Source organism: Mesoplodon mirus, assembly GCF_964341445.2.
Source record: "Mesoplodon mirus genome assembly, chromosome: 1".
Classification (NCBI taxonomy): domain Eukaryota; kingdom Metazoa; phylum Chordata; class Mammalia; order Artiodactyla; family Ziphiidae; genus Mesoplodon; species Mesoplodon mirus.
The window spans coordinates 225,725,437-225,746,198 of NC_138976.1; the positions used below are offsets into that span (position 1 = coordinate 225,725,437).

The 20,762-nt window shown below is 46.6% G+C and overlaps 1 protein-coding gene across 1 annotated transcript in view; it reads left to right on the plus strand.

Annotated features, from left to right (window-relative positions):
• The first annotated feature begins 19,873 nt into the window (after positions 1 to 19,873).
• Positions 19,874 to 20,762, plus strand: part of GATA4 (GATA binding protein 4) — a 79,744-nt gene continuing 78,855 nt past the window's right edge. Inside the window, exon 1 of the mRNA XM_082622604.1 lies at positions 19,874 to 19,954. The gene's annotated coding sequence lies outside the window, so the exon portion shown is untranslated. The remainder of the gene's footprint in view (positions 19,955 to 20,762) is intronic.

The window sequence follows — 20,762 nt, forward strand, 5'->3', positions numbered from 1 at the left end:
CAGCATTTTAAGATTAAAGGACCTTCAGAAGATTTTATGTCCTTGCCCTCTCTCAAAAACTCCATGGCAGAAGAATGTCTGCCCTCTTCTTACAAATATTAAAGGAGAGAAAAGAGCTTTCTGTGTATTTCTTAAGTTATACTGCTATGGTCTGAAAGTTTGTGTCCCCTCCAAATTCATATGTTAAAAATCCTAACCCCCAAAGTGGTAGTATTTGGAGTTGGAGCCTTTGGGAGGTGATTAGGTCATGAGGATAGAGCCCTCATGAAAGGGATTAGTGCCCTTATAAAGGAGACACCACAGAACTTCCTAACCCTTCAGTCCTATGAGGACACAGCCATCTATGAGGAAGCTGGCTCTCAACAGACACCGAGTCTGCTGGCACCTTGATCTTGGACATCCCAGCCTCCAGAACTGTGAGAAATAAATGTCTGGTGTTTAAGCACCACCCACCCCGCCCCCCAGTCTATGATATTCTGTTATAGCAGCCTGAATGCACTGACACATAACACTGGGGAAAAAAAAAAAAAGCAGAGATGGTGGGAGGCTAGGGAAAGTAACAGCAGCTGTTGAATAGCTACTCTGTGCAAACACCATGCTCAGTGTTTTATATATTCTATATCATAGAACTCTCACACTCCTGAGGGATATGTAGTCTTAGCCCATTTTACAGATTAGGAAGCCGAGGCTTACAAGGAGTTAGCAGCTTGCTCATTAATGATGGTGAGGCAAGCCCAGATGTATCTGGCCCCCAAAATTATGCTTCTTCCAAACAGCCACCTGCTGCCAACCAATACGAGCTACTCTCTGCTGTGACGGGAAGAGGGGACGTGGGCGTAGGTGCTGAGCCTTCAGCCCCTGGACCTCTGCTCCTCAGGCTCAGGGCTGGACATTCACTTTTCCCCCCAAGTGAGCAGTCTCCGGAGGTCTGGCCTCTGCTCAGAGAAGACTGACTTGAAAACAGGGTAATGTTTATCCACTTATTATGACCAGATGGTGACAGGATGCCTGGCTCCCAATCAGCGACCATCTCCTGGCTCAGGAAGTCAAATCAAGGCCAGAGCCAGACTGATACGCAGAGAGTCCATGCAAAGTGAAATCAGGCTTTTTAATGCATTTTTTGTTGTGGTAAAACACACATAAGATGTGCCATCTTAACTATTTTCAAGTGCACAGCTCAGTGGCATCAAGTACACACACACTGCTGTGCTACCATCACCACCATCCATCTCCAGGACTTTGTCATTTTTCCGAACTGAAACTCCATCCCCATTAACCCTTAATTCCCCCTCCCCCTCCCCCAGCCCCTGGCACCCACCCTTCTACTTTCCGTCGGTGTGTATCTGACTACTCTAGGACCTCCTATAAGTGGAATCATGCAGCATTCGTCCCTTTGTGGCTGGCTTATTTCACGTACCATAACGACCTCAAGGTGGAATTTAGGAATTTTAAGAATCCTTTGCACAAAGTGCTGTGGCCTGGTGAATCACCCGCTCTGCTGAGGGGCTCCACGCCCTTCGGCCTGCACTAGATAAGCACCCAGAAACCCACGCTGGCCTCTCCCCGTGGACCACACCTTCAGCAGAGCCTGTCAGAGAGCAGCGCTCCTCTTCACTTCTGCACACTTCCAGACCTCGCAAAAGCCCCCAGGTGTCCGGATTACTTTTCACTAACTGGTTTTAGAGGATTCTTCCCGGTAAGAGCTGCACAGGCCCCTTAATCTCATCAGGATTAAATGCATTCCCAGCCACACGGGGGAGGGCGTATTCCCTGGGGCAGGCATCCTGAATCAGCAACCGCCTCCTGGAGCTGGAGGCTTTTGGTTGCTTCCTGTAGAGCGGGGCACTTGCCCACCTTATTCTAGTCTTCTGCCCACTTGCGCCATCCACTCAACTACAAACCCCTTCCTGGAATTCTCCAAACTGAAGACGACCCCTGGGACCCTCCCCACCCCGCCTCACTCCAGCTGCCCCACCATCTGGCCCACCTCACTGCTCCGAGGACAGACTCTCCATCAGTCACTCCTTGGGGGTCAAGGTCACTCATCCCTCCCACCTACCGCCCCACCCCGGCTGCCCAGACTCCCCAGGCAGCTCCACCCCACACTCCCAGGAGCAGAGACCCAGGATTGCATCACCCACACCTTTAGACCGCCAGTGCCACATGGGCAAGGACTCTGCTATTTGTCTTGGCTACACCTTTTTCATTAATTCCCCGCTGCCCTCGTTTAAGGCCCCATAAAACGACAGGATTAGAGAGAAATAAATAACCAATTGGCCGTTGGCGCTCCCTTTACAGGGAGGAGATTGGAGGGCCCTCCTGTCCAAGTTCAGAAGTAAAAATGGCATCTTTCACCTCAATAAGGAGAGGAGTCTAGGAGGCCTTGTGGAGCTCGCCAGGCTTCCCTCCGAGCCCGGACCAGTCTCCCTCCAAAAAGCCTTCCGCCCCAAGCGAAGTAGCCTGCAGGACGCCTCTACATCTCTCGTCTCATCCCATCTCCCACCTTCCGACTCCCCACTGCCTTGTTACCCGCAACTGTCCAGAGCTGCTCCCTTCCCCCCACACCATAGGCTTCACCACCATCCCATTTTCCTTCCCGGATCCCAGACGGATGAGGTCCTCCCCTTTTCCTGCTTTCCCAAGAAATCTGCTCTACGGGGCGTCTCTCACCTTATTAGTAACTGGTGGAGAATAAAACCAAGGGATCTTCCCCGTAAGCATCCTCCTTATCTTGTCCCAAGCCTAGGGGCAGGGTGGACCACCCGCCCCAGGGGGCTGCAGGGGGAGAGGCAGGGCCAGCCTGCCCTGGTCCCCAGGGAGCCTTGGACCTCTCGTGCCCCCATCAGTTATCCTGGTCGACTCTCTGGAAGACCCAGGTGACAAACCTCATCACCTCTCTCTGCGGCAGAAGCCTCACTTCCAGAACAACTTCCCACCTCTGCCTTGTGGAAGCCGCCTGCCTTTTCATCTTACTCTCTGGCTCCTTTGTAAAAAAGTGAGGGAACCCCCTTTTCATAGACAATCAGACGCACTGCTGTCGTCCCCTCTCATCTGGGCTGGGACGCTGACCACTCCCCCCCAGCAGCTCACCCCACGCCTCCTCATTGCTGCCAGGGTAACCTCAGCCGGGCAACATCGGGAGCCAGAAACCCTGAATGATTCCCTGTCTCACACAGAATGAAGCACTCGAAGCCCTGAGCACTCTGACCCCAGCTGCCCTTTCCAGAACTGCCTCCATAACCTCAGTATAAGTATCTCACCCTACGGCTGAGTACCTGCTCCTCTTTCCAAGAATGGGTACGGTCTTCCCTTCTTTCAGGGAAATGTGCACTTAAGCAAGGAGAAGTTAAAGAAGGGAGCTATCATAGTGCGCCTGATGGTGGTGGGAATGATCCAGGAGAGAGAGAACTGGTGAGTCTAACGGGAGAGGGGAGGTTTGCTAAAGCCACGTCCTTGAGCATCAGGAAGGCATGGGGTCCAGGCCACGGGGCGAGGAGGGAGTGGCCTCATATAAGAGCAAGGACAGCGTGGCCATGCCCAGGCAGGAAGGAAGGGACAAATGCAGGGCTGGGAGCACATGGGGGCTTCGGGTTCCTCAGCGACAGAAGAAGCTGAGACAGAGTGGGTGGGTAGGGGTGTTGGAGGTCCAGGGAGACAGAAGGAACGAAATACAGGATGAGACCAACCATGAAAACATACGTCTACATATGCGTAGCTCTGTTTCTCCGTCTACTTAACTATCTGTCTACATACCAGCCCCCTCTCCCCCTGTCAAGCCTGGAGAGAAATACATCAGAAGGTAATGTGAGGCTGCATCTGTTTTATGGGGGTGGGGCTCCTGTTTCCTTCTTTGCATATGTTTATATTTTCCAAAATGTATCCAGTGAGCGTGAATTAATTTCATGGTTAAAATGGAACTTTTCACAATAAAAATAAAATGAATTACAAGTTGGTATCTGAAGTAGAACAAAATGGTCTCCTTAGAGAGCAAGTTAGGAGAATCTTAAACCAGATCAGCCTTGAAGGGAAAAGGCAGATTCTAACCCAAATATGAACAGAGTGGGGTCTGCTTCCTCCATGGGGGAAGAGGCTAAGTAGTCATAATCAATCTCAGTCTCTCTCTCTACACACACACACACACGCATGCACACACACGCACATGCATACACACCAGGAGATGTGGGGCTGGGGAGAGGACAGGGCTAAAATGCTGGGCTCGTCCCTCTGTCTGGAGCCCCGCATTCATGGAAATCCCATGTCCCTGGCTCTCCAAGACCAGCCCAAGTCTCACAGTCTGTCCAGTTGACGCCATAAGGACCCTGAAGCTGTCCACACGAGTGGTCTCTGCACGTGTACCTCTCAGGAAAGCAGCAGGGCACACAATGTAGAAAATTGCAATCTGGGAAAGAAAGATAACAGCACACCATTGAAATAAGGCTGGGCTGGCTGAGCTTCCAGAAGAGACAAACACCAAGAATGAGCCTCAAATTTTGCCCATGACTGCTGAGAGAGGATGGTCCTAGGCCGTTGAGGTTGTCGCCATCTGGACCCTGAGTGTACACGGCAGTAAACGTCACAAAGATACACGACAGAAGGCCTCTCTCCAAGCTGGGCTAATGTTCCAAGCCCTGGTTGCCTTACAGACCAGCAAGAATGAGTTAAAACTAAGACAGGGCGACACTAAAGCACAGGCAACAAAAGAAAAAAAATCAGCTGGATGACAGCAAACCTAGGTGCATCTAAAGACTGGGATTCCAGGCTTTCACTTCCGTGTGGTGGGTTCAATCCCTGTTCGGGAAACTGAGATCCCGCAAGCCACACAGCGCAGCCAAAAAGAAAAAAAGACACAGTCAACAGAGTGAAAGGGCATGCTACAGAATGGCAGGAAATATGTGCAAATTCTATTTCGGATTAGGGGTTAACACCCAGACTCTATCAAGAACTCCTACAACTCAACAACAACAAAACCAAACAACCCCATTAAAAATGAGCAAAGGACTTGAGTACACATTTCTCCAGAGAAGACACACAAAGGGCCAATAAGTATGTGAAAGTAGCTCCACATCACTCATCATTAGGCAAATGCATATCAGAACTAAGGAAGGAAAATAAATTTAGGTTAAATAGCTGGAGGGAAGATGCGGGCAGGCCTGTGCAATTCTGAAACGGTCTATCCTGGAGGAGTGAGGCGTCTGTTTCATTGGCGTGTTTGAAGCGTGAGATTAGACTCCCTGCTCACCCCGCGTGAGTTCCGGGGCCATGAACTCGAAATCCGGCAGAGCATGCGCTGTTGCTGCCCTCCTGCACCCCTGGGCACGCTCGCCAAGGACCAGCTGTGAAGCCGGGGAGGGGCCTCCCAGCAAGCGGGAGCCCCGCCCAGGTCTCTGACCCCACCTCCCGCCGCCGTCCACTCAGTGCCGCCAGTTGCCACCTGCCTGACACCAACGTCTTGAGAGGCCACCAACATCTCAGCCACCTCTTCATGTCTAATTGCAGCCCCTCTCCCTCCTCCGATCCTCTTCGCCTCTCTGCCTCAGTCCTCATTTCTATTTCTTTATTACCAGAATCAGACTCCCTGCTCACCCGAGGCTCCGTCTCCCGTGGCTGTTGCGGGTGTTCTCTTTTCTGCACAAGTTCGCTGCCCACGTGACCCAGCCGCTTCCCCCTTCCAGTCTGTTCTTTCCCACCAGGGCCCTTGAACCTCACGGAGCAAGGGGGCCAGTTGTTTGCTTTTTTTAAAAAACATCTTTATTGGAGTATGATTGCTTTACAATGGTGGGTTAGTTTCTGCTGTATAACAAAGTGAATCAGCTCTATGTATACATATATCCCCATATCCCCTCCCTCTTGCGTCTCCCTCCCACCCTCCCTATCCCACCCCTCTAGGTGGTCACAAAGCACCGAGCTGATCTCCCTGTGCTATGCGGCTGCTTCCCATGAGCTATCTATTTGGGACCAGTTTTTAAGTCCCTCAAATCTACAAGACTTCTCCCATCAAGCGAGATGGTACCTGTCCTCTCCCCTGGGGTAGTCTAAACACACATCTCAAGAAAAAGACATTTATTGCCTAGACAATTGGAGATAAGAAAAGATCGTCTGTCTGTCCAAATGGCTTGGGCTGGGCCGGAGTTGCGGCATTGTCAGAGTGATTTTAGTACAGACCCTGCTAGACATTAGGCTCTTACAAACTCTAGATAAGGACCTGGTCTTTATAAGGCTTGGAGGAGTGGAAGGGAGGCTGGGAGTTGCATGAGAGTTGCCACTGTAGATAAGGAGAATATATATTTTGTTTAACCAGACCTGTCCTTTGGCTGGAAACCCCAATGAAGTAGCATCCATCAAATCCTTTTCTGATTTACACGAATCCCTGATTCCCCTGATAAGGAAAAGTGTAAGTCAACACAGCTCTGTTGTAATTGGGTGTTACCTGCCCAGATACCAGACTTTTTATCTACAGATTCTTTTGCAGGTTCCCTTCAGCTTTATCTGCCTTGTAGGTGCGACCAAATTATCATGTGTGTGTGTGTGTGTGTGTGTGTTCCAAGGGCCCATTCATGAATATGTCCCAAAGAAATGCCACAGAGAATTAGTGACTTGGAATCCAACGAGGAAAAAAAAGGGAGGGTGGCAGGGAGATGATGGATCTATTTAATAATCATACCTAAGCCTTCCCATATTGTCTGCTCCACGGAGATATCTGCAATCCATCACCCGTAACACGGGGAAGCCAACCCCAGGGCTGCCCTGATAAGAGGCCAAGGCTGTGGTAAATCACCCCACACCTCTGGACTCAGTTTCTCCATCTATGAAAGGGAAAATTGTATCTACCACCATGTAGCTATCATGAGGATAAATGAGCTGCGTTACACCAAGTGATCTTAAAACAGGAAGGCTGGTGGATTAAATAAAGATTTACAAAGAATTATGTCTAAATGATCATTATGTATGATGTGCTTCATGACGCTGATAAATGATGCCTGGAGGGGACCCCAGAGAGAACCTACTTCCAGTGTCTCATTTTCCAGATGAAAAAAAGAGCACACCACCTCCACCCCCGCTCTTCCTCTGCTGGTCAGGTCAGTACCCAGGGAAGATAAGTTCAAGCTGCAAGTCACTGGTAGCTCAAAGTCCATCCCTCTACCCTGAAGGGTGATACTTAGAATTTTTAGCAAGGCAGAGAAACAGCTACGACACAATGTTAAGCAACATAGGAGAATACAAACCAGGACACATCCAGTGACTGCAGCTGTGCTGTGTGAGTCCCTGGGAGAAGCGGTATTTCAAAATGAAAGAAAATACTTGTGTCGGAGAGTGGGGTTTAGTTTAAAACTTCGTCTCCAGTGTTACTGCCTTGGTACCAGTCTCTTAACAAGCTGGGACACTCTCTTTGCCAAAGTGTTTTTTTGTTTTATTTATTTTATTTTTGGCTGTGTTGGGTCTTCATTGCTACACACGGGCTTTCTCTAGCTGCGGCGAGCAGGGGCTGCTCTTCATTGGGGTGCACAGGCTTCTCATTGCGGTGGCTTCTCTTGTTGCAGAGCACGGGCTCTAGGCGAACGGGCTTCAGTAGTTGTGGCACTCGGGCTCAGTAGTTGTGGCGCACGGGCTTAGTTGCTCCGCAGCATGTGGGATCTTGCCGGACCAGGGCTCGAACCCGTGTCCCCTGCATTGGCAGGCGGATTCTTAACCACTTAGCCACCAGGGAAGCCCCTGCCAAAGTGGTTTTTTTTTTTTTTTTTTTTTTTTTGCGGTACGCGGGCCTCTCACTGTCGTGGCCTATCCCGTTGCGGAGCGCAGGCTCCGGACGCACAGGCTCGGTGGCCATGGCTCACGGGTCCAGCCGCTCCGCGGCATGTGGGATCTTCCCGGACCGGGGCACAAACCTGTGTCCCCTGCATCGGCAGGCGGACTCTCAACCACTGCACCACCAGGGAAGCCCTACCTGCCAAAGTGTTTTTATACAGAAGTGTAAAAAGTACAAAGGTGCCCCCGCTCTGACACCCCAATCCTGTTCTCCCCTGGGGTAACTAGCTTTAAGTTGGCAGTGTCTTTCCAGACATTTCTTAGATACAAACCTAGCTCTAAATGTTTGTATCGATGAGCTTTTTCATTGAAAAGCAAGTGAGCCTCTCTGGTCTTGGTCTTGCTACTCAACAACCAGGAACAACCCATCCTGGGACAACAGCGGAGGGGGGTGGTGTGGAGGATGTGCTCTCCACCCATAGACCAGGAAAATGTGACTGTGGACCAGGGTGAGGACAGTTCATTCACCTTTCTAAGGGGAGACTTTACTCCCAGAAAACACTGACTCAGCCTGGCTCCTCCCGGCCCAGCTTCTTCTCCTTCAGCCCGAAAGCACCCAAGTTGTTGGCCTGTGGACTCAGCCACCACTGCTGAGTCAGATGCCAGCTTGAAGGAGGGAGGGTCTGAGGCAGCTGTGAGTCAGTGTGCGTGAGTGACTTGAGAAAAACCATTAAACAAGAACTGTGGGGACAGCAGGTGGAGTGGGAAGACACTATGTGCAACGTAGTATGTTCTGTGTGTGAGTAATATTCCTGGGAAATCCACCATCCTCCAGGACCCAATTCAAACACCATCTTCATAAAATATTCATTTATTCTCAACTCTGGGTGTTCATAATTACTCATCCAAACGTTGGAATAGGGGACTTTCAGGATGTGCTGCCCCAGCACCCCCAAGTATAAAGACCCCCCTCATTCATGCGTCATCCCCATCAACACACCCCCCCCATCCATTGACCCCAAAACAATTGTTGCAGGTTCTCCATACTTAGAGTTGCCACATTTAGCCAAAAAAAAACCACAAGACACCCAGTTGAATTTTAATTTCAGATAAACAGCCAATCCTGTTTTAGTGTGAGTACGTCCCATACAACATTTGGAATATACTTAGACTAAAACAGGATTGGTTGTTTATCTGAAATTAAAATTTAACTGGGGGGGCTTCCCTGGTGGTGCAGTGGTTGAGAGTCCGCCTGCCAATGCAGGGGACACGGGTTCGTGCCCCGGTCCGGGAAGATCCCACATGCCGTGGAGCGGCTGGGCCCGTGAGCCATGGCCGCTGAGCCTGCGCGTCCGGAGCCTGTGCTCCACAACGGGAGAGGCCACAAGAGTGAGAGGCCCGCGTACCACAAAAAAATAAATTAATTAATTAATTAAATTTAATTTAATTTAATTTAACTGGGTATCCTGAATTTTATCTGGCGACTCTATCCAAATTCTATATTCTCCACTGTCCAGACTACTTAATAATTTTATCTGATCATTTTATTTGTTCAAAAAGCGTATTCTAAAGACCGGGTAGTACCCTCTCAGAAATGGAAGCTTCCTTAAGAATATTTGCTACAATGACAAATAATCGTTTTTGAAACCTCCGAAAATTTGTTATAATCTTGATGTTACCTACTTCTCCCCGAGCATCCAATAAATCCTGGTCAAAATGTACACACTCAAAATAATTCCTTTGCACATTTAGTCAGAAAGGTGCAGTGGTACCTCATTTAGTCCTTGAAATAAATTACACAGATATCTTAACATATATCTCTGTTTAGATATCTCAACCATGTGTTATATAACTGTGGACAAAACTAACCTTCATCATCTCAGCTAACATTTATATAGTTTGTAGTTTATACAATACTTTCTAATTATGTTGTGCAATTGAATACAATCTATATGAAAACTCTGTAAGGTAAGCATTTATTATCATCACCATGTTCAAGTGGGAAAACCTTATTTTATTTTTATTTTTATTTTTATTTTTACTTTTACTCACAGGGACTTTTTATCAAAGAGGGGGGTTCAGAGGAACTGGGTATCTTGTTCGACAGCAACACAAAGGGTAAATGAGAAAACTAGGTCTTAAGCCAGGGTCTTCCTATTCTAAATCCTATTCTTTTTCATCTCCACACTTCCCTGATGTAAAAATAAAAAGGTTAGTAGTACATAATCTTTGCAGAAAAATTGGAAAATATGGAAAAAGAAAAAATGTAAATCACTAGATGTGTCATCACCCAAAACAACCACTGTTAAAATGTTAAAATTAACTGTATCTCCTTCCAGATATTTTCCAACACAAACAGATCATCTAAGTATGTAGACATATAGATATAGATATAGATAGATACGTAACTGGTCTTTCTGCATACTCTATATTCACCACAACTTACTAAAGTGAGCTTTTCAAAATATCTACCTGATCATGTAATTCTCTTGATTAAAACTCTTCAAAGACGTCCCTTTTTTCCAGAGATAAAACGCAGAATCCTTACCATGGTTTACATAGCCATGAACTGGCCCAAGTCTATCTCTCCAGGCTCATCTTGATTCAATCCTCTCTCACCTTACTCTACTCTCCAGCCACACTGACCATCTTTCATCTTTGTTAATCCAATTCACAAAAATGCTATCTCACTTATGTTTTAATTTGCATTTACATAAATTATTAGTGAAGCTTAACTTTTTTCACAGGTTAATCGGAAATTTTCATTTCTTTTTTGTGTGAAATGTCTGTTCATGTCCTTCATCTAATTTTCTGTTGAAGCCTTGTCTTGTTCTTATTGATTTGTAAGAGCTTTTTATATATTAAAAATGTTGACCCTTGTCTGACAGGTAAGTTGAAAACAACTTCTTCCCATGTCTTATAGTAATATCTTGCCATACAGAGTTTAAAATTTTTATCTATATAAACCTATAAATATTTTCCTTTATAGTTTCTATCTTTGATGTCATGCATAGAATTGTGTTTCCTACCCTGAGGTTATATAAATGTTTGGTATATTTTTTTCTACAATTTTTGTGGTTTTATTTTTTTAATTATATATTTGACCCAACTGAAATTTATTTATGTATACAGTATGAGACAACATTTGTCATTATACTTTGTTTACATATGGTTACCCAGTTGTTCACATGCCATTTATTGAATTATCTGTTTTTTTCTGAAATGCCACACTTATGTAGTAAACCCCTATGTATATTTCTGAACTACCTATTCCTGTTCCATTGATCTGCCTACATATTATTAAGTCAATACCACATTGCTTTGATTACAGCTTTATAATGCTTTTTAATATTTGGTGGTCAAGTCCTCTGTGATTACTCTTCCTTCATGGCTGTTCTCATCCTTTTATCTTTTCAAATAAACTTCAGGGTAAATTTGTAAAGTTCTAAAAAGTATTAGTGTATCTTTCAACATTGTCTCCCCATCTAAGAGAACAGTATATTTCTCCATTTATGCCACCTATTTTTTCCTCCCTCAATAGAGTTTAAAATTTTTTATGATGCTCCCATCTCTGCATTGTCAATGAAGACCACATAGGAGGCCTCACAGCCCCACCTAGTAGTAGTGAGGCAACCACACTCTCTACTGGGATGGTGTCAGAAGAAGCATATTGGACTCTCACCACCACACATGGATAAGGAGGCTACCCTTCTTCTTGTGGCGTGAGTAGAGGGCCCATGGATGAAAGTAACAAGACACCTCTGATGACCCCAGACAGAATGGCATCAATAGAGGCTTAGTGGGGAGGCTGAACTCCCCATAGTGTCAGAGACCTACTGTAACAGAAGATCTAAATAAAATCCAGTTTTGTAATGTAATAGGCAAAATGTCCAAGTTTCAACTGACAATCATTCATTACACCAAGAAACAGAAAAAATTCAATTTGATAAGGAGAACCAATCAACCAAGATGACACAGATGTTAGAATTATCTGACAAAGATTTTATAGCAGCCAGAATAGAAATGCTTCAACAAGTGATTACGAAGACACTTGAAATGAATGAAAAAGCAAAAACTCTTAGTAAGGAAAGAGAAGATAAAGAAGAATCAATCAAATGGAAATTTTAGAACTGAAAAACACATTAACCAAAAGAAAAATGTCGGTAGATGGACTCACTAGCAGAATGGAGGGGACTGAGGTAAGAATCAGAGAACTTGAGAACAGAGCAATAGAAATGATCACCCAATCTGAACAATAGAGAGAAAATAGACTTAAAAATGAACAGAAGGGACTTCCCTGGTGGCTCAGTGGTTAAGAATCTGCCTGCCAATGCAGGGGACACAGGTTCGAGCCCTGGTCCGGGAAGATCCCACATGCTTCGGAGCAACTAAGCCCATGCGTCACAACTACTGAGCCTGCGCTCTAGAGCCTGCAAGCCACAACTACTGACCCCGTGTGCCACAACTACTGAAGCCCACGCACCTAGAGCCCGTACTCCGCTACGAGAAGCCACCCCAATGAGAAACCCGCAAACCACAACACAGAGTAGCCCCTGCTCGCCACAACTAGAGAAAGCCCATGTGCAACAATGAAAGCCCAATGCAGCCCCAAAAAATCAAATAACTAAATTAATTAATTTAAAAAAATAATCAGAAATTCATAGACAATGGGATAATAACAAAAAAAATTTAACATTCAGTTCATTGGCATCCCAGAAGAGAGAAGAAAGGGGCAAAGTGGAAAAAGAATTCAAAAAAGACTGAAAATTTCCAAATTTGGCAAAAGATATAAACTTAGAGATTCAAAAAGTTGAGTGAACCTCAAACAGGATAAATCTAAAGAAATCCATGCCAAAACTCATCTCAGTGAAACTTTGAAAAAATAAAGACAAAGTCTTGAAAGCAGTGAGAGGAAAATGATATCCTATCTATGGGGAAAAACTACTGGAATGACAGTAAACTTCTCAGTGAAAACCATAGAGGCCAGAAGAAGTGGCATAATATTTTCTAAGTGCAAAAAGAAAGGAATTGTCAACCCAGAATTCTATATTCAGCAAAAATATCCATCAAGAATGAGGGTAGGGCTTCCCTGGTGGCGCAGTGGTTGAGAGTCTGCCCGCCAATGCAGGGGACACGGGTTTGAGCCCTGGTCCGGGAAGATCCCACATGCCACAGAGCAACTAAGCCCATGCGCCACAACTACTGAGCCCGCATGCTACAACTACTGAAGCCCGCGCGCCTGGAGCCCGTGCTCCGCAACAAGAGAAGCCACTGCAATGAGAAGCCTGTGCACTGCAACAAAGACCCAACGCAGCCAAAATTAATCAATCAATTAATTAATTAATTAATTAATTAATTTTAAAAAAGCCAAACTCACAAGGTCACATACTGTATGACTTCATTTATATAACATGCTCAAAATAACTAAGTTACAGAGATGGAGAAAATTGGTGGTTGCCAGGGATTTGGGATGCTGGGAGGGAGGGGAATGAGTGTGACTATGAGCGAGTGGCACGAGGCGGGTCTTTGTGGCGATGGAAGAGTTCTGTATCTTGACTGCAGCAGTGGTGACATGAATCTACATGTGAGAAAATGACACAGAACTACACATACTGCACCATGTCAATTTCCTGGTTTTGATATTATACTCTAACTATGTCAGATGTAATCACTGAGGGAAACTGGGTAAAGAGCTCATGTACTCTGTGACTTTATATATGTATGCAAATCCGTGGTGTATCAGCAGTCAAGGGACTTTCCTATGAGAAAAGCCCGTAAAGGCAAGAGCACCGGTAATGAGTCTTCTCCTCACACTTTAGTAGCACGTATCTCTTTGAATTAAGCGTGGGTGCTGGTCTGGGATGAGAACAATGACCGCATCTTCTTCCTTTGGAAACATGGAATGTCAAAGGAAGGCTTGATCATTTAGGATGTGATATAAATCGCTTGTCCCACCATAAGAAGAAAGGAGGTTTCGTTTATTTGATTCCACAGCCTCCTCGTTTGTAAGGACCCATCAGTCAACAAGATGATGGATTATTCTGTGTGTGCAGTCCTGTGTTAGGACTTTTTCATCTCCAAGTGCCTAAAACAATTCAGATTAGTTTAATAAAGGCAGAGTTGAATCTAGGGATTAAAATATGTCAAAAGGGGGCTTCCCTGGTGGCGCAGTGGTTGAGAGTCTGCCTGCCGATGCAGGTGACACGGGTTTGTGTCCCGGTCCGGGAAGATCCCACATGCCGTGGAGCGGCTGGGCCCATGAGCCATGGCCACTGAGCCTGCGCGTCCGGAGCCTGTGCTCCGCAACGGGAGAGGCCACGACAGTGAGAGGCCCGCGTACCGCAAAAAAATAATAATAATAAAATGTCGTAAGGGCCCTCATGACCCAGCAGGCTCTCTTCCATGAGTAGAACCTGAAGATGCACGTCCCACCAGCTTTGGAGCCCAGCTGGGATAGACAGAGCTTTCTCACCATTGTCTCCAGTTAGAAAGTCTCGGGAAAATTCTGAGTACATCTTCAAATTGGCCAACTTGGGACATTTGCTCCAACTAAGCCTAAGTGTCCCATAGAAAAAAGGATTCTGCCACGTGAAGAAAGTATGAGAGAGGCCAAGACCTGGGACCAGCCCTCCAAAGGAGTCCTCTCTGCCCTTGAAAAGGAAATTATCAGGTGGTCCCCACGCCTGCAGGCTTGGTGCCCCAAAGAAAAAACAAGATGAACCCAAATGCACAATTTACATATAAACATGAGAGGTAGGAGATGGCAAGTATGCACACATAGAACCTCAGCTTTATGAAGACCTTGATCTGAGAGGATGCCAGTGAAGTGTGAATAAGGAAATGCTGAACTGGTCTCTGAAGTGCCTGGAGGGGCTGGACTCAGATGGCTCTCGTGCGGAGAGACACCCAGGAGCAGTTCCAAAGGAGGGAAATGGTTTTGCCTCTTGAACACACAAGATTAATGGGAGGGTCCAATGAGAAGACAGATGTGATCGTTTGGTCACTGTCACCTGCAACCCAATTTGTTGTTGCTGTGATTTCACAGACAGCGTTAGAAGGAGGACATCCCCAACCTGAGGAGGGCACAGTGAGGGGTTCAGAGTCAGCGGGCACAGTGAGAAACGTGTCAGGGTTCAAGTGCCTTCTGTGAAACGAGGTAAAATAAAAGGATAAGAGAACGTGCACATGAAGAGCTCAGGGTGGCGTGTGGTGCACGGTGAGAACCCAGAGTACAGCCACCGTGCACAGCCATGGTCCTGGTTCCACAAGCCAACGTGGGGGACAGGAGGGAGAAGGTGTGGTCAGAAATAGGAGGCCAATCCGGAAGATGAAGCCAGAATGGGGTTAAACCAACAAAACCCCGAGGGCCACTCCAACTAGAGAGCCTGGGATTTTCGCTAAGAAACTCTCAGTAAACATTGATTAGATCCAACCAAGTTACAGCCCGGGTGATGGGAACGCTCTGGATTTAGACAGTGGTGATGGTGGCACAGCCCTGGGAATATACTAAAAACCACCAAACTCTAATTTTAAAATAAGGAATTTTATGATATGTGAAACATATCTCAATTTTTTAAAAAACCAAAGCTTGACAGGCTGGAGCAGAGAGCAAAGGTCAGAACAGAGCGGACATACAGAGTCAAGTCAGAGCCTGTCCCAGAGGCCACTTGTCTTCAAACTGTCACTACCTCTGCCCACGTCTCAGGGACTTCAGGTAATTCTTCAGGCAATGAGGTCTTCTGGAGACCCAGGCCCAAATAGAGTGCCCACCCTGACCAGCATTTAGTCACCTTGCGACCTCCTGGTCTCCAGGGGACACTCTTACCAGCAGTAATGTCACCACAGTGGGGGGAGCCACCACCAAGCACAGCATAGCCATGAGCTCCTGGGCCTGCAGGAGGGTTCCCGGACAGACAGCTGGAACTTGTCAGACGGCTGTCCACAGATCTCCTGCCTGGACACAGGTCAGCATAGGTAGCCAGAACAGGATCACTGGGCTGAATACAAGCCTCCTCTTCCGCCCACAGCTAATAACATTAATAACATTTATTTGTTTGTTTGTTTGTTTATTCATTTATGTGCCAGGCATCACACTAAGTGATTCCCATCTCATGTAACCTTCTCAGGAACCCTCTGAGATAAAAATTATTATTATACCCATTTAACAGATTTGAAAATTGAGGCCTAAAGATGTTCATTAGTTTGCTCACACAAGAGTAAGAAATGTAATTACTGGAGACTGTCTTTTAATTACATGTTCAATATCAAACAGCCCAGAAAAAGGACAGTCTTCAGAAGAAAAGTCAGAATTTTAGAGTGATCTGGTGAAGGGGGAGGGGCTGGTGGCGACAAAGACTGTCGCTTTCTACCTTGTACAGTACTTTTAATTTTAGCAGTGAATATGTAACAGTTCAACAATAAAAACTAATAAAAAGTGTGTGTGTGTGTGTGTGTGTGTGTGTGTGTGTGTGTGTTTGAAGACCAGGGACAGCAGACCTAAAACAGGTGATCCTCAGAAAGTCTCTCTCTGGACCTCTCCCTGGGGTGGGTTTTGAGTGGTTTTTAGAGAGTTCTGGCTGGCTTTGTCAGTAATTACATTATCTTCATCATCCCTGGGGTTTACCCTCTGACAGAATAGGACAACCAGGGGAGTGTATGTGACAATAAGCCAGGCCAGCACGGTAAGGAACAGCTGGCAGGGGGCTTCCTTACCCCTTCCCTAACCTGGGTTCCGGGGCACCTCTCACCACCCCACCCCCTGTGCAGTGAGGGCCCGAGGGCTCCCATCCCTCCCAGGAAAGGCTGGCGGTGGCCTGGGCTGGATCCCTAGAGCCCCAAGCTAGGCCTCAGGACGATAGAGTTTCAGGTTCCCTCAAATATACAAAACCTCTGGAAAGTTTGAAACCACAAGGGACAAAAAATGGGCTTCCCTCCACCTCCCAAAAAAGTTCAGTAATGGAGAAACAAAAATACGTGAAGTTTCGTTAATGCTCCCATGATTATTTTTACTTTTTAAATTTCTGAACATGAAAACGTGCCGTCTACAACTTGTGTTTCTTTCCTTGACATCGCTGGCTGGACAGGGATGCTGTGAGGCCCCTGACTTGTGGTCGCACGTAGAAGACAGAGGCAAAAGACAGCAGAGCTGAAGTTGGGAACTTTTGAGCAGGCAGGGAGACCTGCCCGGATAGAGCCCCACCTGAGGCTGAGGTGGGGTGGGTGTTGTAAGTGGGTGTTGCCGTCCCAGCTCTTCACTTCTTAGGGGGAGGGAGACCTCCTCTCCCCATTTTAGATCAGAACTCCACAAGGGGTAGAAAAAACAGTATGGTGGCTTCTCAAAAAATTTAACCTACACTGGTCATATGATCCAGCAATTCCACTTCTGGGGATATACCCCAAAGGAACTGAAAGCATAGCTAGAACAGATGTTTGCACACCCCTATGCATATCAGCATTCTTTGCGACAGCCAGAATGACCATCCACGGATAAGGGGTAAACAAAAGTGTTAGATACATACAATGGATTATTATTCAGCCTTCAAAAGGAAGGATACTCTGACACAGGCTACAACATGGATGAACCATGAAGACATTGTGCTGAGTGAAATAAGCCAGTCACAAAAGGACAAACACTGTTTGATTCCACTTACATGCGGTACCCAGAGTAGTCAAATTCATAGAGACAGGAAGTAGAATGGTGGGTACCAGGGGCTGCGGGGAGGAGGGGATGGGGAGCTGTTATCTAATGGGGACGGAGTTTAGGTTGGGAAGATGAAGAAGTTCTGGAGGTGGATGGTGGTGACGGTTGTACAGCAACCTGAATACAGTTAGTGAACTGAACTTAAAAATGGTTAAGATGGTAAATTTTATGTTATATATATATATATTTATTACCATAATAATTTTTTAACATCTTTATTGGAGTATAATTGCTTTACAATGGTGTGTTAAGTTTCTGCTGTATAACAAAGTGAATCAGCTATGCATATACATATGTCCCCATATCTCCTTCCTCTTGCATCTCCCTCCCACCCTCCCTATCCCACCCCTCTAGGTGGTCACAAAGCACCGAGCTGATCTCCCTGTGCTATGCGGCTGCTTCCCACTAGCTATCTATTTTACATTTGGTAGTGTGTATATGTCCATGCCGCTCTCTCACTTTGCCCCAGCTTACCCTTCCCCGTGTCCTCAAGCCCATTCTCTATGTCTGCGTCTTTATTCCTGTCCTGCCCCTAGGTTCTTCAGAACCACTTTTTTTTTTTAGGTTCCATATATATATGTGTTAGCATATGGTATTTGTTTTTCTCTTTCTGACTTACTTCACTCTGTGTGACAGACTCTAGGTCCATCCACCTCACTACAAATAACTCAGTTTTTTTTCTTTTTATGGCTGAGTAATATTCCATTGTATATATGTGCCACATCTTCTTTATCCATTTGTCTGTCGATGGGCATTTAGGTTGCTTCCATGTCCTGGCTATTGTAAATAGTGCTGCAAAGAACATTGGGGTGCATGTGTCTTTTTGAATTACCATAATAATTTTTAAACTACATGAAGGGAGGCTCCATGGGAACAGTCCTCTGGTAAATATAAGACCCCCCTGAAGAAAGCAGGCATGGCTCTGCTTCTGCACCTCCGTTTTGCCCTGCTCAGCCCACACTTTAGGAATGTTAATGATCTGACACCACAGGGAGTTGTACACTAAAATCTTCCTGTGGCATAGTTTCTACAAGTTATTTGGCAGGAGAAGAGTATAAAGACAGATAACAATAATAGACACCTTACTTAGCACTTCCAAAAATATTCATAACTAAAAATTCTTGTAAGGGAAAAATATCCATTTTCCCTTATGCTTTCCCTTTTTTCCCAGGCCTTCATCTCTCTAGTTCCTTTTCCACCAAACATTTGTTCTTTGACTTCTGGCAATTCATTTACCTTTTCTGTTTCAGGTTCCTAGTCTACATTTGGAAATCAGTAATAACTTTTATGTTCTCTCCTTTCCTTGCAGAGATTGTTGTAAGAATCCTGGAGCCTGGGAAGAGGGAAATATGTAAAAATAGAAAGCCATTGTGTTTATTCTTACTATTCTTAAGAACTGCCTTTGGGAGATACTGACTCCTCAGGTGAGACTTACCCTGAAGGATGCCAGACGTGACCCAAGAGAATTACACAGCAGGCCTGTCAAGAGAGATCTGGTCCGCCTGGTCCCCCACATCACGCCACAGCTGCTGCTCCCTGTTTCTTTCTGTGTGCCTAGCACAGCCCCGCAATCCTGGGTCATTTGTGGGGCAGGGAAACGTGGTAGCCAGTAGCACTGTACATCCCTGCAGTGTGAAGGGATGAACTCCCCATCACCAGGAGTATTCAAATAGAGTGCAGATAATCACATCGCAGGGAATTCCTGCTTTGGGTAGGAAGTTGAAATTCTGTGTTCTCTTCCAATGCTAAGAATCCTTTGATTTCTTTATTATTGGATTAGGAATCAGTAGATCTGAATCCAGTGTGGGCTCCATCCGCTTCCTTGCTATGTGAGTAGCCATGTTCCTAACCCCTCCGAGCTCAGTTGCCTCAATTATCTCTTATTATGTAATCTGCCCAACTGCTCCTGTCCTGAGGAGCCCAGGAAGTGCTACCCGAGCACGGGCTCTGAAAATCTGTTATTTTTTATTGCCATGCTATAGGAAGAATAGTACTGCTGTTATTATCATTCCTGCCCCCCGAGGATGACGGCATGACCCAGGCAAAGACCACAGAGCAGCCCTCCCTGCTCAGAAGGAAAGGACTAGAGCCTGGAAGGGACTTTGGCTGGAGAAGCCGCACTCCGAATCAGCATTTCTCCCCAAGAACAGTGATTCCTTCCGTTTCTTTCTTGTTGATCTCCGGTCCTTCCGGGTGACCTTTCAGAAGCATCCCTGGAACCTTGTGAACATTGACTTTTTTTTTTTTTTAATGTCCAACCAGGGCTTCAATCCCTAGCAGGGTTTCCTTCTACTTGTACACATACCAAAAAAGAAAAAAAGGCTTGCTGAATTAATGAACCACTTCCCTTATCTATTTTTCCTGTTATCTAATTCCGAGGGGAAAGCTGGGAGCTCCGAGGGAGCTGGGAGACAGCTCACAACGCCTCCCTCCCACACGCTGAGAACAGCCTGGAGTCCCCGGGACTGAGGGACGCTGTGAGGAGCCGCAGGGACACCGCTCCCACCGCGGGTGAGTCCCCTTCTGGCCCCCGTGGTGACCCCTTCATCAGGGCAGAGAGGGAGATGCACCGAGGGAGCCGGGAGGGCCCGGAGCAGGGGGCTGGAGGATAGAAGGTCGGTGGGGGAAGGGGGGCAGGGAGAGGACCAGCCAGTGTGGACTGAGGGTGTGCAGAGGCTCTCAGGCCTTGGGGACAGGAAGGATGAGATTCTTTGCAGGCCAAGCCACAGAGCCAAGGCTTGCGCTCCTACTCTCGCTCTCTGGTTTATTTTCTTGGTTTCTCTTTCTTACAATTGGGCGTCATTTTAGTTTCGCCATTTTCTGGTTCGGCTTCCCACTTGAACAATCAGAAATTGATGGGGATGGGCAGTCTCTCAAGAAAAAACAAATAAATTCACGCCACACGAAAAGTCAAACGATCTGACCAGGTGCCCCTGGGTCCTCTTGCCTTTGCTTCCTCCAACCCTCCCAGATCGCATGGCTTTCCCCTGGGGTCCCTGCTGTGGATGCTCTGTCTTGAGAACTGGTTAGAAAGTTTAGGAGAACCCTTCCTGACCCAGGTCAGACCTGCCTGGGATGCTTTCAGGGCAGAAAATCTCACTGGCGTTTTTTGTTGGTTTCACTGGTGGGTTAGTAAACAGGCCTCGTGGCCTTCAGGATCTGATCATTTTCTTCACCTATTCACAGGTCAAGGGTCAGTCAGGCTTGGTGTCGGGTTTAATTTTCCCTTAATTCTGGAGCCAGACATGTGATGGGAAGGAGGGGGTGAAGGTGGGTCTTAACAGGTGTACCTCAATGATGGTATTTCTCTTCCCCGAGC